This window comes from Camelus dromedarius, chromosome 4 (genome assembly GCF_036321535.1).
Source record: "Camelus dromedarius isolate mCamDro1 chromosome 4, mCamDro1.pat, whole genome shotgun sequence".
NCBI lineage: Eukaryota > Metazoa > Chordata > Mammalia > Artiodactyla > Camelidae > Camelus > Camelus dromedarius.
In genome coordinates, this window is record NC_087439.1 from 15,459,218 (window position 1) to 15,473,103 (window position 13,886).

The window sequence follows — 13,886 nt, forward strand, 5'->3', positions numbered from 1 at the left end:
TGGGATCCATTAATCCAGGAGGCCTTCAGTTCGTAGCAGCCTGGAGGTTAGCAGGTAAGAGTCCTCTAAGAACGTCCCCTGGAGCTGGACCACAGCCTGAGTCTCCGGGCAGCCCAGCAAGCTCTTGGAAGAGATGGCCGGCTTTCTGCTCATTGGTATTTGTTTCCTCAGTCTTACATGCAGAGTGTAAGAGTGTAACCTAAATGCATAAAACTCTTTAACTGTAACGGCAACAATAACAATTGAAGGCTTAAAACATTCTAAACGTTCCTAGTTCTCCTAGGATGTATTCTCTACTTTGTGTCCCATTTCTCTGGGGATTTTTGTTTGTTGCTTTTTGTTCTTTTGTTTTATTGGGGGAGGTAATTAGGTATATTTATTTTTGGAGGAGGTACTGGGGATTGAACCCAGGACCTCATGCATGCCAAGCATGCACTCTACTGCTTGAGCTCTACCCTCCCCTTCCATTTCTCTGTTGATTTTAGGAAACCCTTAAAAGAATAGTCACCTGCATACTCGACAGTAGGGTCTTGTTTTTATCCCACAAGGGCCTTCAGATGGTGAACTAATGGCAAACAGAGCACCAGGACATAAAATGTGGGATCTCATCCCTTCTCTTATTGAATGTCAGGTCACAGTGTTTCTCACTGTTTGCTGCCCTGTACAAAATTTTATCTCTTCTGATTTTTTTGTTTTTGTTTTTTTTCATTTAGACAATATTGAGTCTGTTGGCTGTAACGCCACGGTTTGAAGAAGAAATAAAGTTGTGGACAATTGAAATATCTGGGTTATCTGATAGTGTCATCTACTATAATGATTCTTTTGGCATCGTACGTAATACTTTAGATGAATGAGCTAATAAAATTTTTAAATGAAGAAGACTTATTCCAAGAATCTATCACATGTATTAATTTAAAATTAGTAGATGCTCATTAAATTATTTTTAAAAATTGACTGAGCACCTAATGTGTACCGGGTATTTTTCTAAGTGTTGGAGATACAACAGTAAAAAACAAAGGCCAACAATCTGAATAGGACTGTATTTGTTAAAGAAATTGAATCAATAATTAATAACTTTCAAATCAAAAAGCACCAGGCCCAGATGGGCTCACTGCAAATTCTACTATTTAAGGAAGAAATTACACCAGTTCTCTACAGTCTCTTTTAGAAAATTGAAGCAGAGAGACTACTTTCTAACTCAGTCTGTGAGGCCAGAATTACCCTAATACCAAAGCCAGACAAAGACATTACAAGATAAGAAAACTACAAACAGTGTCATGAACATAAAAGCAAGAGTCTTCAACAATATTTGAAAATCAAATCCAACGAGGTATTAAAAGGATTATACAGCACAATCAAGTAGGATTTATTCTGGGTAAACAAGGCTGATTCAACATTCAAAAATCAAATAATGAAATGTTAGAGAGGGTATGGAGAAAAGGAAACCTTCCTACACTGTTGGTGGGAATGTAAATTGGTGCGGCCACTATGGAGGACAGTATGAAGATTTATTTTAAAACTAAAAATAGAGCTACCATATGACCCAGCAATCTCACTTCTGACCATATCTCTGGAAAAGATAAAAATTCTAATTTGAAAAGATACATGCACCCCAGTGTTCATAGTGGCATTATTTACAATAGCCAAGACATGGAAGCAACCCAAGTGCCTATCAACAGACAATTGGCTTAAGAGGATTCCATACACATACACACACACATACACACACGTGTGTGCGTGATGGAATATTACTCAGCCATAAAAAGAATGAGATAGTGCCATTTGCAGCACATGGATGGAGCTAGAGAACATCATACTAAGTGAAGTAAGCCAGAGAAAGACAAATATTATATAATATCACTTACATATGGAACCTAAAAAAATAATACAAATGAATCTATGTACAAAACAGAAACAGACTCACAGACATAAAAAAACCTATAGTTACAAAAGGGAAAAGGGAAGAGGAGAGGGATAAATTAGGGGAATGGGATTAACAGATAACAAACTACTATACATAAAATGGATCAGCAACAAAAATTTACTATATAGCATAGGGAGGTGTGTTCAATATCTTGTAATAGCCTATAATGGAAAATAATCTGAAAACAACATATGTATATAATTGAATCACTTTGTTGTACACCTGAAACTGACACAATATTGTAAATCAATTATACTTCCAAAAAAATTTTTTTAAGGAGAAAAACATCAATTAATGTAATCCACTGCATCAACAGGCTAAAGAAGAAAAATGATTATATCAATAGATGCAGAAAAAGCATTTGACAAAATCCAACATCCATTCATAATAAAAACTCTCAACAGTCTAGGAATAGAGAGGTTTCTCAACTTGATAAAGAACATGACAAAAAGCCTACAACTAACATCATACTTAATAGCAAGAAACTAGATGTTTTCTCTTTTAAGATCGTGAACAAGGCAAAGATGTCCCTTCTTACCAATGTTTTTCAATATCATACTGAAAGTCCTAGACAATGCAATAAGAAAAAAGGAAAGGAGAGGAAAGGAAAGGCATAAGATGGGGAAGAAAGAAATAGAACTTTGTTCACAAATGACAGGATCATCTTTGCAGAAAATTTCTGAAAAAATCAACAAAAAACATGGGACTAATAAGAAATTATAGGAAGGCCACAAGAAACAAGGTTAATGTACAATATACAAAGTCAATCACTCTCCTGTATATTAGCAAGGAACAAGATGAATTTGAGATTAAAAACACATTATTATTTACATTATCATCCTGCACAATGAAATACTTAGCTATAAGTCTAACAAAATATGTACAATATCTATATGAGGAAAACTACAGAAATCTGGTGAACAAAATCAAAGGACTACATAAATAGGGTGATATTCTATGTTCATGAATAGGAAGACTCAGTATTGTCAAGATGTCATTTATTTCCAACTTGATCTATAAATTTAATACAGTCCCAAAAAAATCCCAGCAAGTTATTTTAGAGTAATTAGAAAAATGATTCTAAAGTTTATAGAGAGGCACAAAAAACCCCAAATAGTAAACACACAACTGAAGGAGAACAAACCTGAAGGACTGAAGTTATCTGACTTCAAGACTTACTATAAAGCTACAGTAATCAAGATAATATAGTATTGGTGAAATACAAATAGATCAATAGAGTAGAACAGAGGAGCCAGAAATAAGCTCACAAAAATCTAGTCAACTGATCTTTGATAGAGGAGCAAAAGGAGTATAGTGGAGAAAAGACAGTATTTTCAACAAATGGATATACACATACAAAAAGTCTACCCATGGCCTTACATACTTTACAAAAATTAACTAAAAACAGATCACAGATCTAAATGTAAAATGCGAAAACTGTAAAACTGTGGAAGGTAACATAAGAGAAAATCTAGATGACCTTGAGTACAACAATGACTTTAGATACAACACCAAAGCTATGATCCATGTAAGATACAATTAAGCTGGACTTTTTTACAATTAAAAAATCCTGTTCTGCCAAAGACACTCAAGAGAATTGAAATGGCAAGTCACAGACTGGGAGAAAATATTTGCAAAAGTCATATCCGATAAAGGACTGTTACCCAAAATATACAAAGAACTCTTAAAAACTCAACAGTAAGAAACAAACAACTTGATTGAAAAATAAGCCAAGGCTCTAACAGACACCTCACTGAAGAAGACAGATGGCAAGTATGCATGTGAAAAGATGCACTACATCATGTCATCAAAGAAATGCAAATTAAAATAATAATGAGGTAGCACTGCACACCTATTAGGATGGTCAAATTCCAGGATGCTGACAACACTAAATGCTAATGAGGATGTGGAGCAACAAGAGCTCTCATTCACTGCTGATGGAAATGAGAAATGGTACAGCCACTTTGGAAGGCAGTTCAGTGGTTTCTTACAAAATTAGACACACCATCTGATCCAGCAATCATGCTCCTTGGTATTTACTCAAAGGAGTTAGAAATGTATGTCTACACAGAAACCTGCTGTCAGGTATTTATAGCAGCTTTACTCGTAATTGTCAAAACTTGGAGCAACCAAGATATCCTTCAGCAGGTGAATGAGTAACTGTGATACATCTTAAAAATAGAGTATTATTCAGTGCTGAAAAGAAATGAGCAATCAAGTCATGAAAAGACATGGAGGAACCTTAGATACATATTACTAAGTGAAAGAAGCCAATCTGAAAAGGTTACATGCTGGGTGATTCCAGTGATACTACATTCTGGAAAAGGCAAAACTATGGTGACAGTAAAAAGATTACTTGTTGCCAGGGCTGCAGGGGAAGAAGGAATGAATAGACAAGACATAGAGGACTTCAGGGCAGTGAAATTACTCTGTATGATACCTTAGTGGTGGATACATGTCATTATAAATTTGTTCAAATGCATACATTGTACGACACCAGAGTGAATCCTTGGGTAAATTATGGATTCTGGGTAATACATACCCCTTGGTGGGGAATGTTGATAATGGAGGAGACTACACATGTATGGGGGCTCCATTTTGCTGTGTGCATAAAACTACTCTAAAAAGGAAAGTGTGTTAAAAAAAAAAAAAAAAAGCTAAATCTTTGCCCTTGTGAAGCTAACTATCAGGAACTTAGCTGAGCAGGGAGAGAAAGAAAACTGTCCTAGTAGACCTTTAAAACAACAAGCCAAAAACCAGAGTTAAGCCTTTCATCACTCCCTGTGATGGAACAAGCAAGATTCAGACTGGAGTGAGTGCAGACGCCCTCCTGTTTCATTTCCCCCACAAAATGGCACGCCTGTGAGGGTCAGGTGGATCAGTGCAGATGTAGGGGGTTGTTGGCAGTTTTATGGACTGTGGAGAAAAGGGAGAAGATGGCAAAGTGAGGTGGAGAAGGGGATGTTAAGAGTGGAAAAGTACCTGGCACCAAGTCAGAGTGAAGAAAGTGTATTCAGGGTTTTCCCCTCTCCCCATAAGGAGGTGACAGCCGAGGTGCCTGCCTATCTCTGCCCAAGGCCTTAGATAAATAAAATAAAATAAAATAAAATAAAATAAAATAAAATAAAATAAAATAAAATAAAATAAAATAATAAAATAAAATAAAATAAAATAAAATAAAATAAAATAAAATAAAATAACCAGGAATGAAGGCCCCAGGGCTAGGAGTGGAAAAGCGTGACTGCCCAAGGGCTCTGAGTCCTTGAGACTGTGTGGGGAGGGCCGCTTTCCCCACTGAGGCCTCCCAGGTTAAAGCCTTTGTAATCGCCTGTGGTCAGGCCTGAAAAATCACACACGGGTTTTCACCAGAAGCTAGATTACTGTCTTACATCGTACACAATAAATAAGATAAACAAGTAAAACATATGGTATATTACATAGCGGTAAGTGCTAACCAAAAATTAAATAAATAAAGCAGAGAGGCAGATAGGGAATACATGAGAATTTATGGGGAGAGAGGGGGCTAGCAATTTTAGACAAAGGAAGGCAAAAGAGGCCTCCCTGAAAATATGGCTTTTGGTGAAGGACTTCAGGAATTGAGCCTTGCAGATACCTGGGAGAAGAGTGGGTTCACGTAGAGGGAACAGGAGGTACAAACTGCCTGAGGTGGCATGTTACGTGTTGTGTTGGAGGAGGCCTGTTTTTCTGCAGGGAGAGGAGTAGGAGATGCGGTCACGGGACCGAGAACTAATGAGGGGTCTAATCCTGCAGGGCCTGGTAGCATCTGTAAGGATTTGGATTTTTTCTTTCTGTAAGTGAGACAGTATGCCACTGGGGATTTTGAAGAGAGGAATGCCATGATTTGACCCTCTTGAGGATAGATTTAGGAGGAGAGGAGGGGGCATTAAGGGTGGAAGTAGGGAGACCCGTAAGGAGGCTGCTGTAATAATCTAGGAAAGAGATAACGTTCGCTCAGACCAGGGTGGTGAACTGGAAGGAGGGACAAGCGGTTGGATTTTGTATTTTTAACACAGTGCTTTTATTTTATCGATTCTAAACACACCATTCTCCCTTCACATTTTAACATATCTGAAGTCAGAATGCAACTTATCTACGATTGCTGTCAGCCAGGTGGCCGTCATGATGTCATTGTTTCCTTAGCTAGAAACCTTCCAGTAATACCGTCTGGTAATTGTCAGCCTCAATCCACAGACACAAATATGTTGTGGAAAATTCTGAATTTAGGTAAGGAAAAGTTGAAGTTCAGTATCTTTGCTCAGAAACGCATCATAAAATGTGGCTTTTCTACTTAACAGTACTTTATTTGTGGTCCTCATCCTCTTACACCTGGATGTTAATTGTGCCCAGGTTTCTCCAGGCCTCCAGCCTGTTGCCTTCAGTGAGCATCGCAGACTGGTTCCAGAGTTATCTTCCTGAAAATCAAAGTTGACCATGTCGCTCCGTGCATATAAGTTTCTGATGCTATGGTGACTACAGACTCCATTCCGAACCCTGCAGCCGAGACCCCTACAATCTGCCTCCCACCTATTTTTCCAGCTTTATTTCCCACACTCCATAAATTATACTTCCTACTTAAGCTACTCTAAACTCTCAGTTTTCTGTGTGGCCAGAACCTTGTCACAGCTACAGACCTTTACTCCTGTTTCCTCTGCCTTTCTCCCAACAGCTGCTCATCCCACAAGCTCATATGTCACCTTCTTTTCAAAACTTTTTTGAGTCTCCAAGCAGACTTAATTATTCATCTTCTCACAGAATGTACTGCATTAAAATGCAGGTCATCTATTTATTCATTTATCTCCTCCAGGAGGCTATGTGTTAGGGACCTCATTCATTTTTAGCACACAGAATCCCCTAAACATAGTAGTATACTCAGCACAGAACAGATATGCAATGTGTGTAAGAGTCTCTTTTTTTATATTGGATTTGATGAACCAAGGTTCCCTATTTTGCAAAATGTAAATAGTAATAGAACCTACCTCATAAAGGTGTTTTAGGAGTTTTGAAGTTTATGTAAGGTAATACATACACCTAGCACAAAGAACAGTGCTTGGTATGTAAGTGAACAATAAATATTTGCTCTTTTAAAAATTTGTATTGCAATGTGAGTAATGTTACTGTTACACTTTAAATCATTATAACGTATTTTTAATCTTCTGAAAAGTTAACATCTATTTTTGAGACTTAGAATGGAATCTGTCCCATCACAGAAAATGTTGGTGTGTTCAACAAAAAAAGAAAAGCATTAAAAAGAGGAGGTAACCCCATTCTGTTTCTCTCTTGGTGACAAAGTACTGGAATCTATGATTTTTTGAAGATTCTAAATATAGAGCACTGATGACCCAAAAGCTCTTCTCAACTTTCATTTTTTTTCTAATAGCTTCTGAAAAAACATTCCCAGGAGTATCAACTCTTAGTGTCAACTTAGGTAGTTTGTGCAATTTACAGTAGTGTATTGCATTATATGACATTGACTTTAATCTCACAAGAGCCTATTCATGTCCGGTCCGCTTTGGTCATGATAAATGCATTATCCAATTACTCATTTAGTCTCTTTGCTAATATGGAAATAAGCAATTTAATTCATTGGTTACTAAACCAGACATCATTGGGTCTCTGTTCATTCTAAGATGCACGACTCCGAACAATACTTTGACATGTACTTCTTTCTATAACTTAGAAATTTTGCTGTTGCTGAATTGACACTGATGAATTTTTTAAGCATAGTTATTAAATTCCCCTAAGGTTTTTAATAAAATTTCTCAATAAATTCATCCTAATTGGTGCACTATTGTTCTTAATACTTACCAAACCTCCCCCTTCTCTCTTCTTCTGTTTGGGATTTTGAGAAACTGCAGAGTTTATTGGGTAAGTGAGAGTCTATGCATGCATAATTTTCAAAGACGTGAAATGTAAAGTATACTTGGGGGACCTTTTTCTAATCTTCCCCTTCCTCCTTCTTATTGATGACCTTGATTCATGCTTCATGAGAAATAGAGGCAAACAGGGACTCTCTCATCTTCCTTCCACTGTGTGTCTCTGCAGCCTCTTGAATCAGAACCCATTGTCTTTCATCTGCTATCACAGGAGGAAATGTCCCTGCTCCTAAGAACAACCCTTCCTTTGTACTGTGGATCTCATCCCATTTCATCTTCTTGAAGACTTTACTCATAGAAACAGGCCCCTCTCTCCTGCATTATCAATTTCCCACTCTCCAGGGGATTGCTTCCATCAGCCAACAAACCTACTCTTGGCCTCCTGTTCCCGACTAGCTGCTGCCCCATCTTCTTGCTCTCTCACCATGAAACTTCTCAAATGAATGTTTTTCCCCACTACAGCACCTATTTTCATTGCTCAATCCACTTCGAATAGACCTTTGTCCCCCGTCCCCCCCACCCCCCACTACATCTGAAACTTCTCCTGGAAGAGTTTTAGGTCCTCCAGGTTACCAAATGCAGTGGTCACTTTTCGCCTTCATCTCGCATAACATCTCAGTTGCATTTCTCCCGTGTAACCACCCTCTCCTTGAAACTTTTCTTGGCTTCTGTGATACTCTCCTCCCCTGATTTTCTTCTTGTATTGCTGCCTACTTCTGAAGTGTATATATCCAGATCTAACCTTCCCCAGGATTCCAGCTTACATATCTAAATACGATTTGACATCTCCACTTGGATATCTAATGAGTCTCATACCTGTTTATTATGATCACCTTTCCAGGTAAATAAATACACATTTAGAATCCTTCTGCTGTTTACCCTGCCTGATGCTCTCTTCCCTCATCCTTTCCCTTTATTTCCCGCCCCTTCTCTTAAACCAACCCTCAGTAGATTAGGTCTCTTGGTGATCCCATGGCACTCAGTAGTTTTCCTTTGTGGTGATTAGCACACTTACAGTCGGTTAGTCAAATGTATGGTTATTTGTTTTACGTCAGTTTTGCCCCTTGAGCCTTTAAGATTTCTGAGGCAAGAGATTTTCTGTTTTGTTCACTACCTCCTCAGGGGTCAATGCAGTGTCTTGCACATATTAGGACCTCAATAAATATAGTTATTTTTTATCTTTGCACATCTAGATTGTTTTCCTATTCTTCACCATCGAAAGCAATTCTACAACGAGCATTCACATAGACAAATCTTTGACACGTCTTTAATCATGTGCTTAGAACAATCCCTAGAAATAGAATCACTGGTTTTATAGTTAGATGCACATTTTCAGCACTTTTGTTAAGTGTGATAGTCTGCAAAATAGCCATTATTACCTTCACCCTACCCTGTACAAGCCAGCCACTTACCCATCAAAGAGTGCTGTCTCCTCTGCTTGTCCTTGAATGACTTGCTTTGACCTTTACTATGTGATGAAAGTAGGATCGCCAGATAAAATACAAGATGCCCAGTAAGATTACAATGCCAACTAAACAGACAAATGGGACATACTTATACTAAAAAATTATTTGTGACTTATCTGACATCCAAATTTAACTGGGCTTCCTGTGTTTTTTTTTTAAATTGAAGTACAGCTGATTTACAATATTAGTTTCAGGAGTACGGCATAGTGATTCAGTATTTTTGCAGATTATACTTTATTGTAAGTTATTACAAGGTAATGGCTATAATTCCCTATGCCATACAGTATATTCCTGTGGCTCATCTATTTTATACAGAGTAGTTTGTATCTGTTAATCCCATGCCCCTGATTTGTCCCTCTCCCACCTTTGGTAACCACAAATTTGTTTTCTATCATCTGTAAGTCTGTTTCTGTTTTGCACATACATTAATTTGTATCATTTTTTAGATTCCACATATAAGTGATATCACACAGTATTTGTCTTTCTCTGTCTGACTTATTTCACTGAACATAATATTCTCTAGGCCCATCCACATTGCTGCAAGTGCAGAATTTCATTCTTTTTTATGACTAATATTCCATTGTGTGTATATATCTCCACATCTTCTTAATCCATTTGCCTGTTTTTGGGCACTTGGGTTGCTCCCATGTCTTGGCTACTGTCAGTAGTGCTGCTATGATATTGAGTGCATGTATATTTTGGAATTAGTGTTTTCATTTTTTCCAGGTATATATGGAAAAGTAGAATTGCTGGATCATATGAAAGTTCTATTTTTAGGTTTTTGAGGAATCTCCATACTGTTTTCCATAACGGCTGCACCAATTTACATTCCCACCAATAGTGTACAAGGGTTCCCTTTTCTCTACATCCTTGCAAATATGTTATTTGTAGACATTTTGTTGATAGCCATTCTGATAAGTGTAAGGTGATAATCCCTTTATTTTGATTAGCATTTCTCTAATGATTAGCAATACTGAGCATCTTTTCATGGCACATTCTGTGTTTTTATCTGTATTGCTAAATCTGGCAACTCTAGATACGATGACAATATTCCAGTTCCAGGCCTAGCCTCTAAGAGACATAGCAGTTTCTACTGTTGCTCTCTGGAAGCCAGCTGGCATGCTGTAAAGAACTTTGGTCCAGATTCCTGAATGAAGAGAGGTCAACTAGAGAAGCCCAGGAGGATGAGAAGTCACTTTGGATGTTTCAGCCCTAGCAGGGCTCCCGGGCCTGGGAGTCAAGAATTTGACAACTTATGTCCAGGTGGATTTCAGAATTGCTATAGACCTGTTCTCCAGGTTGTTGAATGGGAGCATCTATTGTGGTTCTCCTGTCCCTTTCTCACCACTGTATGCTTGGTAGGGGTGAAAGGATGGGAGGAAGCTGGGACAGAAAACAGTCCACAGCTCTCTCGATCCAGAGGAGCTGCATCCACGTCTGGGCGTAGTGCAGATTGTGAAATGTTGAACTTTGAGCCTCATGCTTTCATGAGATGAGACTCTGAGGTATCTTGGGAGGTGGTCAGTTTTGCTTCGTTTCGCTTTTACATAGGGAAAGAATATAAATAATTTGTGGCCAGAGGAAAGACTGTGGTGGATTAAATATGCCCACAAATTCTTTGCCACTCCTCGGAGCAAGAGGTGGAGTGTTTCCACTCCCACAGGGACTCTGGGCTGGCCTTGTGACTTGCTTGGATAAACAGAATGTGATGGATGAGAAACTGTGTGACTTTCAGGAAATAGTGTTCTGGAAAATCAGCTCTTTGAAAGAAAATTTTAAAGCCCTGATTTATAGCATTTGCCAATTTCTGTGGTATAAATCTCCCAGCATGACTGCTTTCAACCTACTAATGTGGTATCACTGAACATGGAGTTGGAAAGAGATATGCATAAATGATCGTCATGAGCCTGTACAGATGGGCTCCTGCAAACCATCGCTTCCAAACCCAGTCCTTCAGGTGTCTGTCTGTTTCTATTTTTGCTCTCTTGGAATCCAGCTGACATGAAGGATCCTTGGGCTAGGCTCCTAAATGATGAGAGTCCAAATGGAAAGAAAGGCCATGTGGAGAAGAAAGGAAGCCTTGGGCATTCCATTCCTGGCAGGGCTCCCAGCTGAGTGCAGCTGCGTCAGTGGCCCCAGCCAACATTATGATACATAAGACCACCTAGCCAACTCACAGACATGTGAGACATGACACATTGTTGTGAGTTTAAGCCACTACATTTTGGAATGTTTTATTAGTCAGCAATAGGAAACTGAACACATATATTGCCAAGCTTTATATTGTCATTTAAAAAACCTCAAGTTTTTTTTTTTTATGAGTCTTTTTTCCCCCTGTTTTATGAGGGGGAGGTAATTAGGTTTATTTATTTATTTATATTTGGAAGAGGTACTGGGGATTGAACCCAGGACCTCAGGCATGCTAAGTATGCACCCTACCTCTCGAGCTATATCCTCCTTCCCCAAATTTTAAGTTTTACTCCTGTTAGCAGTGTATGAGAGTGCCTTGTTCTTTGCACATTAGCCTGAACTATGCATTATCATTACCAAGTTGATGGTTTTAAAAAAAATATGTTGCAGTATAATTTGCATTCTTTAAAAAGAAGTTTGAATATTTTTTCCTATGTTAATTGGCCATAAATTGACTACACTCTCTGCCCATTTTTCTGTTGACATGTAAGGGCTCCTTATATTTTACTGATAGTAACACAAATGGGAACTATTTTGCAATGTACATAGCTACACAGTTTGCTTGTATGCTCTTTGCAGTAAAAAGCTTAAATTATTTATATAAAAAAAATGATTCCTAAGGCAATTTTCTGAGTGTTTCTTATAACATGATCATATCTAGTTCTTGGCTTTTTTGATTTTAGTATTTCTTAAATTATTCTGGCTTTTTTGTTTTTAGTATTTCTTAAATGATTCTAATATTTCCCCCCTGGATTTTCTTATAAGTTATTTTCTTCAATGAAATCTTCAGCTGAAACCCAGTATAGAATACACTCCTCCATTCCCCTCCCCATTCCAACTTGAACAACACTGGCTCAGGCCTTCAGTAGATTAATTCTTCAGCCATCCTGGTGTTAAACTCTATGGAAAGTCTTTCGATAAACAGCACAGTTATATTTCATACCAACTTAAATGTTGCAAATTTGAAGCAGCATGATTTTTAAATGTTCCTAGTTTGCACAAATTTTGAATAATGTGAATCCTTTCTAACCTAAAAAGAATTTAAAATTGTATTGGATTCTGGAACAATAAAAGGAGCATTAATGGAAAAATTAGTGAAATCTGAGTAAAATCTTGAGTTCAGTGAATAGTACCCATGCTGGTGTTTTAGTTTTGACAAATGTACCATCGTAATGTTAGATATTAATGGTAGGGGAAACTGTGTGAGGGGTATATGAAAACTCTCTATACTGTCTTTGCAAAACTTTTCTATACATATAAAGTTATTTCTAAATGAGAAGTTTTTTTTTAAAAAGCACTTAAAAATTCACTGTAAGAAATACTTTATAATGTTATAGGCTTGTGTATTCTAAGAATGCTATTTCTTACAGTATATTGATTCCTCTGGGGGAATACTATGTCTAGAATTATACAAGCTTTGAATTATGTGAGCTTTTTAGAATCTATCCCATGAATGTAATTCACTACCATGTGAATTACATGTTTACATCACATTTTGAAAACTGAAACAGGAAAAACTGAAGGTTTAAGGCTGAATCATAAGCTGAAAGAAATTCCCCCTCCCAATAAAAACAAAAACCAAAACCTAAAACTCTGCGGTTCTTCTAGTTTGTGACGTCTGAACTGTGGCAGTAAAGCCTTATCACTTTATGTGATCTTTGGACAAGTATGTGATTAAAGGCCTGGCTTTAAGTGTGGAATCTGGAAACCAGGTCCCCAGGTAAGGCTTCGTCTATTTCCATGAGGCAGAAATGTAAGCATGGGAATCCAAATCTTGCCGGCACAATGATAAATTTTTATTAGAAATTTGGCTTTTGCCCATGCAGTTGGTAGGATTTCCCACCTCCCACATTTCTGTGTTTTCTTCCACCACAGCAAGTGTCTTGGGAGTGAGGGGTTTTAGTTTGTCATCATTTCACATTCCTCTGTAGGTTTCTTTGCAGATAAAATTGATCTTTTGATAGGTTTTACAATTATAAAACAAATTCCAATAATTTAAATTCTAGATATTTCAGGATTCGCAGTTCTTACTGTTTTCCTCTCTATTTAAATATATACCTTGAAATCCATAATACACTCCCTGTGCCTTGTTTCTCATAATAGCCTCTCTCTGATGTTGAGTAGCTTTTGGATAATCAGTGCAGTTATATTTCACACTAACCTGAATTAGCAAATTAGAAACAGTGAGCAATGAAAAATAGTATTAAGGTGTCACTTTATGCATACATGTTGAAATGATGTGAATTCCCCACACTAAAAATTGTTTATTGTACATTAAAGAGTAAGTTTGATATAAGACATGCATTACAATGACTTAGGCTTATGTGCACTGAGACCGTTACTTCCCGCATTACCTTCATTCATAGGGGAAAAACCTATCTGGATGTCTTGTGCATGTTTTGAGTTATATGA

The 13,886-nt window shown here is 37.6% G+C and overlaps 1 long non-coding RNA gene across 2 annotated transcripts in view; it reads left to right on the plus strand.

Annotated features, from left to right (window-relative positions):
* The window catches only part of LOC105089078 (uncharacterized), a 97,770-nt gene that overhangs the window by 62,955 nt on the left and 20,929 nt on the right, over positions 1-13,886 (plus strand). The window lies entirely within an intron of this gene.